This window comes from Sabethes cyaneus, chromosome 3 (assembly GCF_943734655.1).
Source record: "Sabethes cyaneus chromosome 3, idSabCyanKW18_F2, whole genome shotgun sequence".
Taxonomy (NCBI): Eukaryota; Metazoa; Arthropoda; class Insecta; order Diptera; family Culicidae; genus Sabethes; species Sabethes cyaneus.
Genome location: NC_071355.1, coordinates 228688135 through 228709351, shown reverse-complemented (window position 1 = coordinate 228709351; position 21217 = coordinate 228688135). Strand labels below are relative to the sequence as shown.

Here is a 21217-nt window from a genome sequence, read left to right as displayed (position 1 = left end):
TCCATTTCCGAGCACGAAGCCAGTACCACCTTGTACTCTTTCTGCAAACCGCAGCTGCCAGTGATTTCCTTTTCCTTCCTAATGCACACTCCTGTCGCTGGCAGGCTCACATGTAAAGCTATTCGGCCCATGCCAATCTGCTAGGAGATAATTGGCATTCCTGAAGAGACTGACGATTTATTGTTCAAAAATTGTTGGGGGTCTATTGTCTATGGTACTTCATGGAAAATTAAACTGCTCTAACTGCTGAATATAACTGAGACATTCTTCGCAGCGGTATATCTTACTTTTAAATCTATTTTCGTGTTCCATCTAATCAATTTTGCTTTTTATTCCGTGTTAATCGCTCCCAGCCTATTTCTCAACTTATTATTTTTGTTTCAATTCTTAGCCTAATTTTAATTGAAGGCCGTGTAGTTGATTTTATCTTCATATTCTAAGCGTAAAAATTTCGTCTAAATTTCTAAAAGTTTGCTACACTGCCGCTACTCACATAACAGTCCCATTTTCTATGGAGATTCCTATATAAACATAACTGTCCCAATGCGAGCAGCGGCAGTATAACCTGTAGTAAAAATGTAAATTGCTCCCAACTTTCTAATTTGTTGGTAAATAATTTGTAATTATTTTGAATTATGATTCCTTTTTTCCTGCATATTCACTTACGTAACGTTAGGTTTCGCTCTTCATCAGTTTCGACATTTTGTCCAAGGCGCCACAATTAGTGACGTCACGCTACTACCGATACCGAATCGAAGTCGTTCCTTTTTCCCCGATACTTGATAATTTTGAATCTATGCGTACTTTCCGACACTTTCTTAGTATCAATCAATGTTAATATTGTTAACGGCTTTAACTCACAAAATTTACCATAAAAGTGAAAGGAAAAACAGTTTTTAAACAATCCGATACTTGAGAGAACACCGATGCTATGGGAACGATATTATCGAAATATCGATCTTTTCTGGGATGCTAGTTCCGAATCGAGAATCGGTGCTTTTCTAAATTTCAACGTCACTAAGCTCCCAAGTAACAATTTTTAGTTTTATTGCGTTTCTCTAGCGGTCTTCCTCACCAATTTCATAAAACCACTTAAAATTACGTGTATTACTTAAAATAAAATTTACAAGAAGTAAATGATTTTTCGTCTTATTTTTGAAAATGCTGCTACAGTGCGCTAAAACTTTTCATAATATCACTTGTTTTCGAATACATGCTGAATCCATTCCAAAAATAGTTTGGATGTAATTTAGCAGTTATTTTGTACTTCAAGTGGATGAAATAGGGTCATTTTCTTGCGTTGTAACGTCACGAAAAAGGTGTACTTTTTCGCTTTCGCAGAAAAGTACAAATTCGAACAATCTAATAATCCGTATGCTCTTTGTACTCAAAAATACATTTAAAACGTTATCTAAAGAACGATGATCAGTAAAGTAGAACCTAAGTTACAACTAATTGAAGCTCGCGTTGTAACGTCACGGCGGTCAGCCGGACGGATTCAAAACAAGTGAGCAGTTATATGCTTGACTTTTTTTTTCAATAAAACGACAGTCTGCTTTATTCGATACGCGATCATTGTAGAAAATCCTTAATATGTTTGTCATTACTGTAGCGAGTTAAACATAGTTTAAGGCATCATAAGAGCAAAATATGATAAAAAAATATAAATAATGATTGTACGAATGATTGCAAAATATGATTGTACGAACCTTTGTGAGTTAGACCAACCGCGTGTTTATATCTTGATTGGACGTTGGACTCTGGATTAGAGTTTATGCTTGGATTAGACTCTAAGCTCTGGACTGCATCTGAATTCTGGACTTTGAAATTTAACTTTATATTCTAGACTTGGGACTCTGGCTTTGAGAATCTGGATTCTGGTTCATGGACTCGGGATCTGGATTCTTGACTATGGAATCTGGAGTTTGGTTAGACTCTGGACTGAACTGTAAACCCAACTCTGGGCTCTGGACGGGTCTCTAGACTATCGATTTTCGACTTTGAGCACGACATTGAACTCTGGGCTAGGCCTTTTAGACTCTGAACTCTGTACTCGGGACTCTGGTCTCTGGATTTCGGACTCAGGACTCTAGACTCTCCAGTTTGAACTCTGGACTTTGAGTGTTGATTGTTATCTGGAATTTGGACTTTGGTGCCCGGACTGCACTCTAAACTCTAGAAGGAACTTTGGTTTTTAGACTGAATTCTAGGTTCTGAACAGGACTTTAGATTGAACTCTGCACTTTACTCTGGACTCTGGATGGGACCATGGATTTTGGATTTTGTGCTAGATATTTAATCTGAACTCTGAACCTTGGACTGTTAGCTCTAGGCTCAGACTTTTGTACTCCGGACTGTGTGACTCTAGACTATATTACTCTCTATTCTGGACTCAGGAGTGTGAACTTTGGATTCTGGACTGTTGAGTCCGGACTCTGGTCCAGTTCCAAACTCTAGAATGGACTCTCTACAGCACTCTAGACTTTGAACTCTGTATTATGGATTCTGTACTTTGGACCCTGTACTCTGGACTTTGGACTCAAAATCCTTCACTCTGGATTCCGAACTCTGAGCTTTGGACTATACATTCTGAACTTTAAGCGCTGGACTCAGAAATCTGAATTCCAGACTCTGAATTCTGGACCTGAATTCTGAACTTTGGATTTTGGACTCTAAACTCTAAAGCCTGAATTCTGGAGTCCTGACTTGGAATCTAGACTCTGAATGTCACTCTGGTCTCTGGTATGCACTCTAGACTCTAGACTAGACTTAGGGATTGGCTCTCTATTGGGCTCTGGGCTTGAATCTGGGCTGGATTGCTATCTCTGAACTCTAGACTTTGCGATCACGTTTAAATTCTGTTTCAGATTTATATTTAGCAATATCTCGAGTCAGAGCATATATATTTTTTTATTAGGAACGTCATTTCGATGTTAAGATATGTCGTAACAAAAACGAAATTAATCTATATTTGAACAAAGTGGAGAGTGAAAGTGGAGCCTTTCATACCGTAAGCTTTTAAATTTTATGATGATTAGACTACATTAAAAGACATTTTAAGAAATATCATAAAAAACGAAGAGTGTGTAAAGACTTTATTAAGTAAAATTTGAATAAAAAATATATATCTAAATACTGGATTTATATATCATTATATCATATACTTTGTACTCGACATTAAACTAGGGGTTCTGCATTTTAGTCTCTGAGTTCTAGAATTCGAACTTTGAACTCTGGGCTCTTCAATTTAAACTTGGGTTTCGTATTGTGAATTTTGAATTCTGGAATCTAGACTTTGGTGTCTGGACTGCATTCTAGTCTCTAGCAAAAATCTGGTTTCTAGACTGGTCTGATTCCAGACTCTGAACTGGACTTTAGATTGGAGTCTGCACTTCATTCTGGACTCTGGAAGGGGCTCTGGACGGGATTCTGGACGGGATTCTGGACTGTGGATTTGGGACTTTGTACTCGATATTGAAGTCTGAACTCTGCACTCTGGTCTGTAGACCCTGGACACTGGAATCTGGGCTTTGGACCGAGGGTTATGGATTCTAGACTGTAGACTTTGGATAAAGAGATTGGACCCTGAACTCAGGTTCTTGGTCCTTCTACTCGCTATTCTGGAATCTGACCTCTAAAATCTGGACTTTGGATTCTGGACTTTGGATTCTGGACTTTTGACTTTGGAATCTACACTCTGGAGTCTGGAGTATAGGCACTTAGTCGTATAAATTGTTCAAGATATCATCGGCTACATCTGAACACGTCCGGGAATGTTCCGGATCGGGGAACAGTTTCTGAATTGAACTAAAATACAACATGTGACATCTTTAAGTACTCCAAATTGCAAAAGTAGTTCATTTGTCGTCATGTAAAGTGACCAGGATTACATTGGTTACAGCCGGACACGTTCTGGGAACGTTCCGAATACATCCAGGAAAACGGTCAGTTTCTAACTTAAACCAAACCCCAGAATGCGACCCCGCTATTGACTCAAAATAACAAATTACAAATAAAAGGAAGACATTTTTTGATTGCTTTCAAATATTATACAAATTAATCAGTATATTACATAGACATGCACAGGTATTGATGATAACTACCATAGTGTTATCAAAAAGTGGAATTATGTTCCGAAGACGTGTAGAATTCTATCTCAAATGACAAATGAGATGGTATAACAAAGGTTCCTTTCACCAATAGGTGGTTTAAATCGGGTTTTTTTTTTAAGAGCAGTTCGTTTGATCATACTTTCTTATCATCCGATTCATTTTAACGGCGTGAAAGACTCGCCCATCTCTAGTTATATAAGTTACCGCAAATGACGGCAGCTATGATGCATATTATTCTTATCTTCTATAAACAAAATATGATATAAAGCTGCCAGTGAATAAACCAAACAATAAGTTGTATAAATTGTTCAAATCGTTAAGACATGACAATATATCATGCTTCAATATGGTTCATCCCTAGCGCTGGAACAGTAATAATAGTTGGCATCTAAATCAGCGTCAGTTCGAAACAAACCCTGAATCATACACAATCCGTTTCTTTACGACCCAGCATTCGGCACAAGCGCAATGCTATCAAACCAGACGAATTTAATTTAATAGCATGTAATTTTCACAACTTAGCATAAATTCGATACACCTTGAATCGATGTAGATGGCGTGGTTCGGGTCTGTCCAAGGTGAGGGCACAACAAGGTGCGTATTTCATATTTTGCTGGAAATTCGATATAAACCACGAACACTGAATGAAATGGGTTTGATGTGGACCCAGTAAGTAACTGACCAACTCACCCTCCTTACCAGACCTGAACACGCCAGTGCAGTGTCAGTTGGGCAATTGTAGGTTCATCGCTTAACGCTGGTACTTTCGTACCCTCGCAGGCCCTGCCGCGTCGAATGACTTTGTCGGCTGATGCTGATAATTTGTGAATGAAGCAAAAGAAGCTGATGCACTTGCCAGCCGAGTTCCAGCCAACCGGTCAACTAAACAAACACAATCTGATGGTTCCGATGCACAATCTCATGCATCGCATAGGTAGTGGTTGCTCTTATGAAAGTTGTACTCACGATCTTGCAATGCCTGAAAGAAACCCTGCTGCTTTGAGTTTTAGATCGGAACAATCAAATTTGTGTGTGGATACGAATATCAGCGGAAATAATCAATACAAATAAAAAATAAACGCAGCTCGGTACAATTTAAATTAACTGCTCCATGATTCGTGCACACATGCGTTTAGATCAGTGCAATGCATTCAAAAAATCACACCTCTCTTATATAGCGACATGACCTTACCATATGCTAGCATGGAAATCGGTCAACCTAAAGCGCATAAGACACGTAATATGCTTAGCGGAGATTGCGTATCGTCGCGACGCCGCACTGTCCGGACTATAGCTGGCTGACTGGCATATGCACGAAGCAGAGGGAAAGGGGTCTTAATTACAGTTTTCCTTCCATGAGCCGCACGACGCATATGTCGAACCCCGACTGGAACTATGTATGCACCGTTGCACCGGATCGATCGTCGTCGATCAAACGGCTTGCTCGTAGTTTATTAAGACAATAATTATTCATTCAACGAGCGGCACGAGCATATGCACCGGCCAACTAACCGATCAAGCAGAATGGCGAAATTCTGTTCAGCATATTCTAAGTGAACAAAACCGACTAACGCTGATCATAATTCCGTGCATAACTAATGAAGCGAAAGACCGGCTATGCTCACTACACTATTAGATCCCTTGCCTGAGACCTTATAAACAATCAAACCCATTTGATCACTGCTTGGCATACTTTTAGCTGAGTTGCTGCACTGCACTTGGCTGAGCCGACTCGGTTGGCGCAAGTTGGTCTCAACCTCAAGTCTCAGGTCTCAAGTTAGTTAAAATTCATCACTCGTGCATATTATTTTCACTTCTCTACTACGATGTTTATTATCAGTTCGCGCCTGAGCCAGCCAGCGGAGCCACCATTAGTGCAGTGCAGCGCAGGCAGGCAACAGTGGGGTGACAATTGTAATTTGCATCCTTTGTGGCGTCTTAAGTTTCGCTGGTACATATTCAAATACGGTCTCATTATCATACTTTTCTGATTCTTTTTTTTTCCTCTCTGTGTGTGACGATAATCGTTGTCTTCAATGTAGTCGAAATGATACCGATAGAGCGGCGCGGGGCCGCTTGTCGAGAACTCGGTGAGGAATTTATTGCAGTGTGACAAAGTATAGAGCAGAGACAATTTGGAAGTAAACTTGGTTGGTTATCGGTGAGGTAGGGGAAAAGTGTATAATGTGCCCCCCCTAAGAATAAATGGATATATCTCCGTTATACTTCCCCAAATTAACGTTACAACTACGTGTATATGTTGGTACTTAAGCTGACAACCAATTGCAATTGTTTATTTCATTTAGTATTGTGGAATAAACATGCTAGGAATTATTTAATAAAAGCACCTAAATGTTGTGTTTCTCGTCTGCGCGGGGTAAAATGCCCCACCTGCGGTATAATATGCCCAATGCGGTAATTTGAGTATTTCTACCAGTGATAGACCAACTCTATTTTGTAGAAAGTAAAACTATTTCCTTTGTTTTGCAAAATATCGTTATTTTATGTAAAATAAACCTAGTTTCGGCCTTCTGGTGCACTTTTTCTTTTCTGCATGGGGCACATTATACTGCAGCTGTGGCGTTTTGTACCGGGTAGTTGAATTACCTAGAATTTGGACGTTGGTAATAAATTATTCCCACCACGGTTACTCTACAATACTAATTGAATTAAATAATGGCAATCGACTTCAACTTAGATCTGTTTACATAGTTTTAAAGCCACATTTGCAAGGGGGGCAAATTGCACCACCGCAAGTGGGGCATTTTGGCCTGCTTTTACTTATTTGAAAAAATATTAAATGTTAAAGCAAGTCAAGCGTTTCATTCCGTTATTTTTAGCAGGGATGTCATTTTGAAGTTCACTTTACGCAATCGAATCGCAACAACCGGTTATTTACAGATTTTGACAAGAAAATAGCTTATGGAAATGACGCCAAAAGTTACATCGGAAGCTGCTCAAAAACAAATTTATTTTTGTTTTGATTTTACAGCATGTGACAACTGTCATACTTGCATAGTAGGCTAGTTCTATCAAATACTATGGTTTTTGGGTGGTTTTGCATTTTAATTTCGCTTGTTTAGCGAAAAACGAAGGGGGGGCACATTGGCCACGGGGGGCACGTTATACATAATTCCCCTATATTCAAATTTTTCACTTTGGTTTTAAACTGGACAGGTTCACTAAGGTCCAAACACGCATAATTGATTTTTGAGATTTCATAGGTAGCTTTTAAAGTCATAAAACATAAAACATAAAAGTTATGTTCCCGATGTCTTATGATGGACGGAAAGAATGAAGTAGAACAGTTTCATGAACATAATTATTATTTTAAGCATAAAAACTGCTTTCGAAATCCCAGAAATAAATTACGCGTGTTTGAACTTTAGTAATTACAAAAGTTCACGTAAAAATATTTTTTTCAACTGGGCTAAGGAAAAGTAAATCGTGAACACGACACTTGGCGAAGGAGAGAGTTTACTAGATTGTCATTTGCCTGAATAGATAGCCTGGACCAGTATAGGGATGAGAAGGGAAATCTGGTCACAAACGAGCGAGAGGTGGTCGACAGGTGGAAGCAGTTTTTCGAAGGGCGTTTCAATGGCAATATAACAGAGGGAGGCGGAACGGAAGGTAACCTAAGAGTGCCTCCAAACGATAACCTCGAAGAGATCCGGTGAGAAATCGGTCAGCCGAAAACGACTGATTCCCGGTAGAACTCTACAAAAATGGCAAAGAACCACCAGCAACGACGCTTAACTGGATAATGGATTTGAACAAAGAAGAAACTACCAGAGGAATGAATGAAAGGTATGGGTTGTTCCTTCAATAAATAGGGCTAGTCGATCGCCCTCTGATCGCGTCACTGATTTCTGGGATTTCGAAAGCAGTTTTTATGCTTAAAATAATAATTATGTTCATGAAACTGTAAGTAAGAATCGTTCTTTCCGTCCATCATAACACATCGGAAACATAACTTTTATTTTTTATGACTTCATTGCTGTAATTACCGCTGGGCCTTAAATTATCACCGAATTTCAAACAGAACAGATAATCGTTTTTCTCAGCACACATTACAGTTTATATTCTACACATTGTTTTTTGTGCCTCTGAGTTTCATAATATACAACTGCACAGTGATTTTTATCATTGTACACAAGTTCAATATCTCGTGAAATTAAAACAAGAGAAAGTGATTTTCAAATAAAGAAGGTGATATTCACTTTAGCTAAAAAAACAATTTTAAATGCAGTTAATGAAAAGAGAAACTTCTGATAATTCAGAAGTTTAAACGTTGTGCTCATGTATATATAGGGGAAAAGTGTATAATGTGCCCCCCCTAAGAATAAATGGATATATCTCCGTTATACTTCCCCAAATTAACGTTACAACTACGTGTATATGTTGGTACTTAAGCTGACAACCAATTGCAATTGTTTATTTCATTTAGTATTATGGAATAAACATGCTAGGAATTATTTAATAAAAGCACCTAAATGTTGTGTTTCTCGTCTGCGCAGGGTAAAATGCCCCACCTGCGGTATAATATGCCCAATGCGGTAATTTGAGTATTTCTACCAGTGACAGACCAACTCTATTTTGTAGAAAGTAAAACTATTTCCTTTGTTTTGCAAAATATCGTTATTTTATGGAAAATAAACCTAGTTTCGGCCTTCTGGTGCACTTTTTCTTTTCTGCATGGGGCACATTATACGCAGCTGTGGCGTTTTGTACCGGGTAGTTGAATTACCTAGAATTTGGACGTTGGTAATAAATTATTCCCACCACGGTTACTCTACAATACTAATTGAATTAAATAATGGCAATCGACTTCAACTTAGATCTGTTTACATAGTTTTAAAGCCACATTTGCAAGGGGGGCAAATTGCACCACCGCAAGTGGGGCATTTTGGCCTGCTTTTACTTATTTGAAAAAATATTAAATGTTAAAGCAAGTCAAGCGTTTCATACCGTTATTTTTAGCAGGGATGTCATTTTGAAGTTCACTTTACGCAATCGAATCGCAACAACCGGTTATTTACAGATTTTGACAAGAAAATAGCTTATGGAAATGACGCCAAAAGTTACATCGGAAGCTGCTCAAAAACAAATTTATTTTTGTTTTGTTTTTACAGCATGTGACAACTGTCATACTTGCATAGTAGGCTAGTTCCATCAAATACTATGGTTTCTGGGTGGTTTTGCATTTTAATTTCGCTTGTTTAGCGAAAAACGAAGGGGGGGGCACATTGGCCACGGGGGGCACGTTATACATAATTCCCCTACAGCCCTGTTACGGTGATCAACGCGGCCTATAAGGTGCAATAGCAAGATAGCTCGCAGGGCAGTATCAAATGAGCTTTATGGCGGACCGTGCTAATACGCATGAAATTTTCACTTTCTGGCAAATTCTCTAGAAATATCCGAAGTACAACGTACACACGCATCGTATTTTCGTGGATTTCAGGGCAGCATACGATACAGTCCAGCGCATACAGCGTAACTCAACAAAGCTACCCTTGAGCAAGTGATGTGCTACGTGCGTGTTTCGGGGGTTACACTCTCGTGGAGGATTGGGTTACAAATCAATGGGTCGAAAGCCAAATTTATATGATAGGAAGAGGCTCCACAGAAAACAACGTTCGCCTCCCACGCACAATGACTATAGCTGGTGATGAACTGGAAGTGGTTGATAAGTTCATTTATTAGGGACCTTTGGTCACCGTCGATAATAATACAAGTGAGGAAGTGAGGAAGTCAACTCTCATTTTCCTTCCGCAAGACGCTCGTTCAAGGAGCATATACAGCCGCACAAAACTGACGATTACAAAACGCTTATCAATCCGTTAGCCCTTTATGGACTTGTGACTGTATATTTCTTGACGGAAAACATACATGCACTCGCTGTATCGCTAGGATGCCGAAGGGCTGTGCAGTAGTGTTGCCAGACTTTGCCGAGGTTAAATCCACAGTTTTATTTCCGAAGAGGGAGTTACACTTTTGTTGCGAAATTGCGAAATTGATTTAAACTTTAGATTAAATAAAAATTAAACCAACATTTGTGCTTTATTTGCAGTGTTTTTTCAGTTCGGTGGTTCGTTCTTTTTAACACCTGCCTTTCTGGCCTCTTTACATTGTCTTTTTTTGCTTATTTACAACGATTTGTTGTTACTTTTTATTGTCTTTTGTTGCTCTTGATTGCATTTTACTATTCTCATTAGTAGTCTGTTATGGCATTTCTTGTCACCAGTGCCCGTAAAAATTTACAGCCCTGTATGAAGGCGAATATAAAACGCATTCACCACATATAGTTTTACCCCCGATAGTATTCTTTAATCTGTCAGTTCATGTATATGACTACTGAGCCGCTGCCTGTGTCTTTCTCTCTCAGTTTTATACGCTTCAAGTTTTCTACCCTTCACGAATTGCAGTGCTGAATGATTGCTCGAGTAGCCTGTCAGCCAATTTTCTTGCTCTTGGATGATATTTTAGATCTCAAAATTTAGTTTCCTAAACTGCCTGGTTTTTAAAATCAACCAAAATATGGCTGAAGGAAATTATTTAAAATTTTTGAGTAATGTTTACGTTTATTGTAATTTTGTTTGTTTGTTTAAAATGAATGAATAATTCATTTGATTTCATTCACTATTACCGAGAATGAATGAATGTAGAGAACAACACGAACATGAACGCAAGAAATCGGCTCGAATTGTTGTTTTTAGGTTAACAATATTGAGTACATTTTATCTGTATGAGCAGTATGATGAGAATTAGCAGTATATTGCATCAATTCAGGCGTATTTCATAAATTGACTATGAGATTTCTAAGCACTGCTTGTCACCGTAGTGCTGTCGTTCAATCATCTCTTCGTCGCCTTTTCTACATCTATTCTTCGGGGTTTTTGTAATTTTTTTGGCGTTTGTTTGGCATCTTTATCGTAATTTTATCAGCTTTCGTCTTTGATTTACATCAACTTTCCACCTACATGTCATCTTTTCGCTGATTTGGTTGCCTCTTCACCATCTTTTTGCCATCTATTTACTATTTCCTATTATCTATTTACTGTCCTTTCGGCGCTCGGTCTCAAATGTATGCAATGCGAATTTTCTTTCTCTTTCCTGCATACGCGTTGGATAGGTCGTCTGCTTGATTGGAATGACACTGACAGATAATTGTCATTCCAATTTTGACATCGTCGCCACTCTATATATAGTCACTCTAGTTTCGTTATCTTTTCCCTTTTTTTTCGTCGCATTTTCGCCATCTTTTTGTCATTTCTCTGTCATATTTTTGTCATCTTTTCATAGTCATGTTGTCATCTTTACATCACATATCTGTCTGTCGTCTGTTCGTCAGTTTTTGACTCCGTTTTTGCACCTTTCGTCGCTATTTTAACGGCTTTTTAGTGTTGTTGTCGTTCGTTTTGGCATCGTCGTTTTATAAATTTTGTTTTTGTTTTGCGTTATATTTTCATCACCTTTTCTCGTCCTCCTGTTTGTTGTCAAGACAACTAAAACAGCTATAAAAGACTATCATTAACACTGTCGCAGGAGTTTATTAACCCAAAACTCTTCTGGCACGTAATAAAGACAACCAAAATGTTGTTTGCTTTGCTGTTGTTTCGTCATTTTTGCATGGTTTGTCATGTTTTTGATGCTTTTTAAACGTTGTTTTATTGTGTTTTTTTGTTCTTGCTTTGTGCCGTTTTTGTCGTCTTTTTTATTTCATTTTTACTCATTCTTACGAACGCGCCAGCATAAACGTCCCTTTCGGACTTTCGCTCGTGCTTATTTATGCATTGCGATAAGTTTTTGCGAGAGTGTGTTTAGCTAACAGCTACGTTCGTCGCTGTCGTTCTTCGTTGCAGCCCGAGCTGCTGAAGCCGATTACTCGCAACGGTTGGCATTTTCGCCCGTGAGTAGAATCGAGGGCAAGACTGAAGAAGAAAAGAACAACTAACGCAAAACCTGTATCCCAGTGCGCCGCTGTGCTGTGGAAGCTGTTTGCTCAGGAGTTATTTGATGTGCGTGCGCGAGTGTGTAGGTAGCAGAATGTCTGCACACTGCAACGGTGGTTGTTTGTTTTACGCTTGCGTGTGCGGCGTACGCATTGAATGCTATGCTTCTCATACTCTTTCGCGTGAGAGTAGACAACGTTGGATTCTCGCTAGATTCGCAACAATGGCCGGCGTTTCGGCGTTACTAAGAACAACTATATTCGCTTGATAATAGTTTAAAGTTCTATCGTACTGCAGAAATTGTATAGGGAACTATCAAAATGTACGAAGAAATCGAAATGAAAATGTTTCGTATTTTACCATATATCGACAGGGAAAATATGAGGAATATCATGCTATCAACACATAAAATGGTGGAGAGTTTTATCTGCCGTGCAAAATGTATGTTCATATTGACAGTACCGTAGCATTAACGTAAATCTTTTCTTTTTAACGGGTGGCAACTAAAATTTTGGAATTTTTTTGCGGCCCTTATACTCAACAACAAACGAGCTCAGAGAGAAATGAGAGTATGTATGTGTTAGCTCTCTCTCTCTCTCTCTCTCTCTCTCTCTCTCTCTCTCTCTCTCTCTCTCTCTCTCTCTCCTCTTTTTGTTAACATTTTTTGTTTTGTTTGTATTTACCCAGTTTTGCTAAAAATGGCGTCGAAACAAGAAGCATTTCGGGAGCGCCTTGTACACTTCTATGAACTGCAACAGAAATCTCGGCGAAAAGTATACGGTACAACATTTGAAAAGCAAACATATTGCGGCTTCGACTGTTTACCATGTCCTAAGATCCCAACAACTATTAGCAAGCAAGGTAATGGAAAACCAACAAAAATTATGGACGCAGAAGGACATCGTACTCTTTCTCGTTTCTTCAACAACAAGCCCTCTGGTTTAGCTATCAATAAAGATGCACCAGACGAAAGTTTGAAGAAAATTTTGATTCCGTTTCTACAAACACATCATGCAGATGGACAATACGTGTTTTGGCCGGATAGAGCATCATCGCATTATGCCAAAAAAACACAATGGTTCCTGAATACACATTCGATCCCATTTTTACCCAAGAACCACGACCTGAAAAACCTGTCTCAGTGCGCCCAATCGAAGATTTTTTCGGGATTTTGAGTTCCTTGGTGAACAAGAATAACTGGAGAGCTACGAATTGCAAACAGTTAATTTGTATAGTCAAGAGATTCATTCGCAAAGTTTACATGCAGGCCGTACAACGCTCTTGTTTTGACGTCAAACGAACGCTTCGCCGAACAGCCGATTACGGACTGTTTTCAAATGTACAGTAATTTTTTGTCAACAATGGATAATGTATCTTTTTTTGACAGCTTGAGAAAAAATTCCAAAATTTTAGTTGCCACCCGTTAATTCACTCATAGAAGTAGTTAACTTTCGTTACTATTCTGTTCGTTTCTTTCTCCCCGAAGAACTCTACAAGAAACTTTCATAATTATTCTCTTGTATGCAGCGTACCCGTGAGCTTTATATCCGTAAGTGACCGTAAATCCGTAGTTACGAGCTTTAAATCCCTAGATCCGTAGAAAATTCTTAAATCCGTAAATTAGGCATCACTGCTGTGCAGTGAAAGCGGTTTTCTTCAAGAACTCTACCGATATCAAGAATAGATAGTGCTAGATGGCTCGTTCAGGATAAAAATGGATTTGCATGTGTCGAAACGCTCAAAGAATTGACGATAAGTAGCCCAGCAGCGGGTAAAGTGGAAAAGAATTCTTGGTACAGCAAGAGCAACCGTATCTCCTTGCTGCTAGACGCAAGTATTAATTATTTGCGTGAAGAAGAAAATGTTTATAATTCAGTGCCACTTATTTTTGATGAAGCTGGAAGTTGCCATTCGCCCATCTATTATCTATTATATATGTACCTGCACAGTGATGAAACCTAAAAGCTCGCGGCTCATTCTCGTTCGTTTGACTCAATGCTCACAAATGCATCGTTTATTGATGTTTGGTTTTACAATATTTAGGGTTTGTTTCCAATTCCCGTCGTAGTAAGGAAAGCCACTCTAATTTTCATCATTTCTTAGGTGGGTTTAAAGAATACTCCAAAAGTTCTGCTACTGATTTGACTTAAACACACTTACCTTCCGATCGGTTCCCTCCTAATTCACTAAAAAGCGATTATTAAAGCACTTTATTGAAATTACGCAACTGACTTTATATCTTAAATACGTCGTACCGTTTAGAAATCCGTCCATCAAAATTTTTCATCGTCCGAACTAAAAATCACAATAATGTTTACGAAGCTAGCGCGCATGTATTTGTGTAGGACATGACAAATGTTATTCTGCAAAATTTCTGCAGTTCATGTAAGTTTTCGCGGCAGCAGAATAACGACAATGCGTTTCGGGGGCTATTTTCAATTTATGAATGACGGAAATTGAAACGATTAGTCCCGAAGCAACACAGCTTGTTATCGAATAGTATAATATTACATATATCAGAACTTCTCTATTACCTGAAAAGCGCAAAAAACTTAAGTCTAATGAAACAAGAATTGGAAGAAGTATGTATCAGGTTATTTCATACCAATTTAAAACGTTATTATAGCATAAGCTACAACTTGTTCTTCCAGTAGTTTAAATTTAGTAATGGTGACGTAATAAAAACTTTATGTTGACATGTTGACAAAACAAACATTATACATTAGATATGAGCTGTCAAATAAATTCATGTTATCCCAAAACATCTCAAAACCTTAATAATAACGACATATGTTTTCAAAGTACGTTTATAGTACGCTTAAGCGACTAATTTCCACGAATATTATTTTCTAACTTGTTTTGTGTGTTACTTGGGTCGACATTTTCTTCTTCGTCGCACGAAAAAAACGTAGGAAATTTGGCTGCTAGGAATTCTCTCAGCTCACTTTGATTGATCGCAACAAACTAAAATATTAGGGAATAACTAATTTTGAATTATGTGTCATAAAAATCGCTGATATTTTCAATAATTTGTGTTGGACAGGACGGGAATAGGCAATTACGACGAAGCAGCAACATACCCTAAATGGCAAACTTAAATGAAAAGATTTTTTTTGTAAACTACGTTTTAGATTTCTATGGAGTTTTTAATGCTTAACCTTATTCTGCAACTCTTTATTTTTTCTGTAGAAAATTTTCATTAGAAGATGTTTTCTTAAAAGGAAGTGTAGATACTGGTGACATACAGGCCGCGAATAATTCTGACTTGATAAGTAGAAGGGGAACACAACTTTCAATTGCCTGTCAAGTGCGTTCTCGATTACACCACCGCGCAATGATTATACAGGTACCGAATATCAATTTTTCTCCTGTGATTCTCCCACTTTTATCCTTCTACGCACATCTACTCTACTATTTTTGATTCTGCGGCATAGATTGCATGCGGCCAAATACGTCTGACGATGTTTTTGAAACCATTGTCATGAGTAATGTCCGTTTGTTCGTGCCAGTATTTTGATACAGCTCATTTTGTCACAGCAAAAAATGTAAAAAATTAACTGAATCGGAGAAGCTCGATTTAAAAATTTGTCTTCCTTCTTGTCTTTTACCATGTGATCTCCCAAAAGATAAATTCAAAACAGATTATTATGTTTAAATGAAGATTTGTGCGCCGGTCTAAGACAAAAGTTACAACCAATAATGAAATTTACAAGACTGGTTGCCTCCAGAAAAGTTTTTCTACATTTTTAGAGCAGAATAAAATCACAAAAAATCACAATTTTAACCTAATTCAGCTTCATCTCTAAAAGCGTGCAAGAATGGTATGAAGCTAATTCGCTCCATTCACTTTGTTCCCAAGGGCATGAATCAATTGAACCGTTCCTCAACTAGATGTCCAATGATGAAGAGAGAATTCTGCCGGACGAGGAAGAAAGTGAAGAATGCAAATGACATGCTTAGGAAGTGGATAAAAATTGGAAAAAACCGTACCGGATACGGCCGTATAAGCTCTGATGGATAAGGTGAAGCAATATTTGTCGAAAAGGTTTCAATGATTGATTTAATATATATGTAAAGTGAGCTTAGTACATGTAGAACGTTTTCCACAAGTTTGGTTTTTAACCAATAAAACATGAAATCTGGTAGTAAAGCTACTTCCGTTGTACAAATTTTCAGTTTATACGATGACTGTTTCCATTGATTTTTTTTAAATCCGTAAAAAAACATTCCCAGTCTTAGTTTGGACGGAAGGCGGAACCCCTTTCTAGACGACAATATTGATTGTTGTCATCCTTTCCGTCCGTATTTTGATTCGATTTCCTATTTCTAAATTTCATTTTAATCGGATGTCTGGATAAGCGAAAAAAAATCACAATTCCAGTGATGAATTGACGATGACGATTTGCGAGACAGACCGTCAGACAAAAACAAATTCGCAATCCCATGTTGTTCGGAAAATACGATAATATGACACTGCACTGTTGGGAAATTCAAAGACAATTTTTGCTTTTTTAAGGCGACTGAATGGCTGTATTTTCGAGTGTTTCTAAATGTAATTAGTAAACTGTTTGTCTCCATTACCCCTAAGACTCTAATTTTATATTATTTTGAATCATGCTCCACAATGCCACAAATAATTATTGATTATCACATGTTTCCATAGAATTCTTTGAATGGTTATTATAAATTTTTGTCTACTCAAATCAGGCAAAAAATACTAAAATGGTCTTCGAATATGAATCTCATATTCATATTCAGCTCTTTAAATATGAGAAATAATAGATAAAATATTGATTGAGATGTAGAAAAACGGAGCATATTTTCAATTTTCGAAGAACACAGAATTTACATACTTTATATTCCATTAAATTGTCTAAAAAATATTGGTCCGGTGATATTTTTCTTTAACTAATGAGTAAGAATTTAAACAAACAAATTAGAAAAACCCTGTTCTGGTTTATGACGGGTCTGTAGTAATGATTTTTTCATCGCTTTCGAATTTTTACCTTTGTTATACTATATAACAAAGGTTTAGAAATTGGTCGAAAAACACGAAATTGATCCAAGGCCCGGAGGGCCGAGTTACATGTACCAATCGATAGGGTTCGACGAACTGAGCAATGTCTGTGTGTGTGTGTGTGTGTATGTATGTGTGTATGTGTGTATGTGTGTTCGCTCCGAATTTTCTATCGCCTGTTACTCGGCGATGGCTGAACCGATTCGACCGCTATTACTTTTGTTTGAAAGGTATTATTGCCTAGTATATCACTATTAAATGGTTTCGTGGTCTGACTTTTCGTTTGAAAGTTATAAGCAAAAATGTGAAAACTACGTGACACGGTTTTCTCCGGAACCACGCAACCAATTTTAACGATATTAGTACCAAACGAAAGCTCTTACTATTACTAAACATTTAGCTAAGTTTTATTGAAAACGGACAAGCAGTTTAAAAGTTAGCCTTGAAAAACTTGTTTTGACTAGGTACAAATGAACGCCTGTTTCTCAGAGATGGCCAAACCGATTTACACGCTATTAGTTTCATTTGGCAGGTAATATAGCCAGATAGATCACTATTGAACAGTTTTTTGATTGGACGTTTAATTTGAAAGTTATGAGCAATCGAATACATCACACCAAAATTAACAATAATTTATAATGATTTTAACCAAGATAATTTACCTAATTTCAATTATTTTAATATCAAACGAGAGGTTTTCACACTAGAAATATATATGCAAAATTACATAAGAATTGGTTTTACCGGTCAAAAGATATTAACCCTCGAACACTCGCGCCAACTGTTATAACACGGTTACTTGCGCGCACAATAGCCCAAACCAAATAAAACGTGCGCAATAGATTTTTGACTAGGAAAACTTGGTTTTAAGTTTATCAAACCTTTGGAAGAGTTTCTTAAAATTGAAAGCTCTATCGTCTGGTAGAATTTGTATTCTGATTAATCCCCTTAAAAGTGAAATAAACAAATTATTTTCCTTCAGTTTCAATACAACACATTGATATGTTTTGCAAACTTTTAGAGCATATTATTACAAGAAATTTTGCTGAGCACAGTAAGCTTCTATCTCTTCAGTGAAGGTAGAAAAATCTCATTTATTGTATATGAATTTGTAAAATCAGTTTTTCTATTCTAACTCTTCTTGTAATTGTTGTATGACTTTTTCATGTATTACAAAGTTGTACAAATAATAAAAATACACAACTCTGCTGAATTTAGTATACCTCTATGTTTGCTTGTTTAGAAACTGTAGAACTTTAATTGTAAAAACAGCCTGATTTTGACCCCGAATTACTCGATTACCAACAGACGGATACATCTTAAACATTTTACATTTGCTGGTAGTTTTGCTGCATACAGACATCATTTTTCCATGTGAAGAAACGAGAGAAAATTCCAGTTGGGGTCAATTGCGGTACACCTCACATGCTACTTGCTTCGTTTCTGTGATGTCGGTTTATGCTAATCTTGTTTCCTAACAATTTAAAATATTAATGTATTCAATAATTCGGACATTTTGCTCATAACAAGTTTACTGAAGAATATACGTTAGTATATACGTAATATACAATTTGTAATGGCATTCAAAAACCTACACATGTTGTACAAAATACAACAGCGTGAGTAACCGAAAGTTAATAAAAATTGATGAAATTTATTCAAGAAAACTTTATTGTTGTGAATCAAATAGAATGGCATTACAGGAAATTATGCATAGTTCAAAAACCTATAAACTAGACCTTTACTACGCAATGTATATGTTAAAGAATAATATTTCTTCTTACAACTTACTTTTACTTGAACTTACCCGCATTAGTAACAACTTACTCAGCAATTTCATGAGAAAAAGAACTATCATAATTTGCAAGTGCTTCTATTTTGTTCAAATTTTGTAAACTTATTCAATTTCCAAAAATTTCATGTAAGCCAAACGTGTCGATTTCTATCTCAAATAGCAAGTAAGATCGTATAACAAAGGTTCCTTTCACCACTAGGTGGATTAAATCAGGTTTTTATATAAAAACCATATTTTGCAAGAAACTTATACATGATAGAGGGAAATGTACAGTTCTGGAGTCAGAACCTTGAAAAACAAGAAATTCTTCTAAAAAATCCCATGCAACTGACATTTTTTGCAGTGTTACTCTATCCTCTATTTTTTTCTAACTCTAGGACTAACTCTAGGACACATTTGACTAAGGAACAGATCTCCGTTTAGTCAGTTATTAAAACAAATGTAAGTGAGAAACAATATTGATGGTTTTGGCTGGTGCTTGATAGTATGTCGGCTTCTTTTTCAATTCACTTGACACCCACCCAAAGGAAATAAAAAATATCAGAGCTTCAATTGTTTATGTACATCGGTTCAATCGGAAGCATAAATCATATACAACGAGAAAACATCAAATGGTGTTAAGTATATCTTTTCACGAAAAGAAAGACAATTCCAAGTTGAGCCCAATTAAAAATGCTAACCTTAAAACAAGCTCCAACTTACTTGTCACGGGTTTCACTGTTGATTCGCACACGTCGATTACTCAAGTAAATCCAAAACAAAGCTGGCACATTGTTCCACCACTTCCGAAAATAAATCCACGGTTGATGTGACAGCAATGTCACCTGTTCAGCACATCCGAGACAGGTCAGAGACAGAAATGAATCTTCCTCGCACTACTGCGATCACTAATTTATCTTCCCGTCACCTGCTGTTCTGTCAGCAGCATAATTTTCCCAAATTTCATCAGATCGCTGGACCAAAACCAAACACTCATTAGAGTAACCCGAAGCGGGTCCTGTCTAACACCAACCCTCCATACCAAATAAAACACCAGGCGCGCGCGTTTTTTCTCTCTATCACCACCAACAGCAGCACTGTCAAGTTAATCGCGCCTTTACCGAAACCGAACGCGAGTGATGTGGAACCACTGACAGACGAGGAAAAACTGAACCATCGAGCGTCGATGCTTTCCACACAAAACACAACACACCGAAACCGGGCGCCAAGTAGCGTCACGTCGCGTTGTAATTGTTGCATTGAACCGTGTACCTCCCGGCACCCGCCAGGCCAACAGACAAAAGCCGCACGAAGCATCGGTCACTACGATGTAAACAGCACGTGTTGCGCTTCGGCAGACCACCGACGGTGCCAGGGTGGCCCGACAGCAGCATGCGTAGTAGGCAGCCGGCCGAAGAGCGCGCGCTCGAGAAAAGCATCCGAAGCAAGGGACGAGTACGAATGACACCCACAGCGCCGTGCGACGTCGCGCGTCGCTGCGACTAACCGGAGCGAACCGATATACCAACGGACGGAAACAGCGATAGCAGCACAGGTGCGGAAAGATCTATAAAGTAAACCGTCGTTGGAGATGAAAAGGCACAAGCACGGTGCAATTTAGTGTTTACCCCTAATCGTTTGTGATAAGAAATTTAGCACACCTTGCAGCTCTGACCATGGCTACCGGAGAAAAGCACACGCCCGCCATAAAGTTCTAAAAATAAAGCGACTCTACAGAAAGGTGGAGAAAGTGAGTGAACTGTAATGGAGTTTCTGTGTGTCTAGTCGCAATAGAACATGTTTATTGGGTTTGCTTATGTTTCAAACAATGCTAATGAGAAAAAATTAGTACGGTTCCATCGCTAATAAACTCTTGAAACAAACGAGGATAGGAATGTCATCATCTCTTAAACCCAGTCTCTGATGTTGTTATCTGATGACCCATTAACACTTGTAGTGCAGCATTATGATGTGTGTTTTATTGTTGCCACAATTGCTGTGAACTTTATGTGACATCGTTTTATTGCATGCTGCCTGTGTGCAGTGCAGTGTGATTCCGAAGTGTCCGACGAGAAGAATGAAAAACATCAACAGAAATCTGAAGTAAACTGATATTTGCTTATTTATTCGTCCATCCAGTCCATCCTACGCTCCGGCAAGCGACAACACCACAGCCAACACAATGGCACCATCGGATCAGTTCAATGATGTGACGAAGCACCGGACGGAGGGAGAAAAATTTTCTAATTAAATCTATCCAGACGATGGTAAAACTGATAACGAACAAAATATAATGATATCAACATTCTCAGCTGACTGCCCGCAAAAGATGATGCTTGATTGTCACAGCACAGCA

General features: G+C 38.0%; 1 protein-coding gene across 5 annotated transcripts in view; it reads right to left on the bottom strand.

Annotated features, from left to right (window-relative positions):
- The window catches only part of LOC128743804 (calcitonin gene-related peptide type 1 receptor), a 160456-nt gene extending 140443 nt beyond the window's left edge, over positions 1–20013 (bottom strand). For all 5 annotated transcript variants that reach the window (XM_053840473.1, XM_053840472.1, XM_053840477.1 and 2 more), the window contains exon 1: positions 19585–20013. The gene's annotated coding sequence lies outside the window, so the exon portion shown is untranslated. The remainder of the gene's footprint in view (positions 1–19584) is intronic.
- Positions 20014–21217: the final 1204 nt, after the last annotated feature.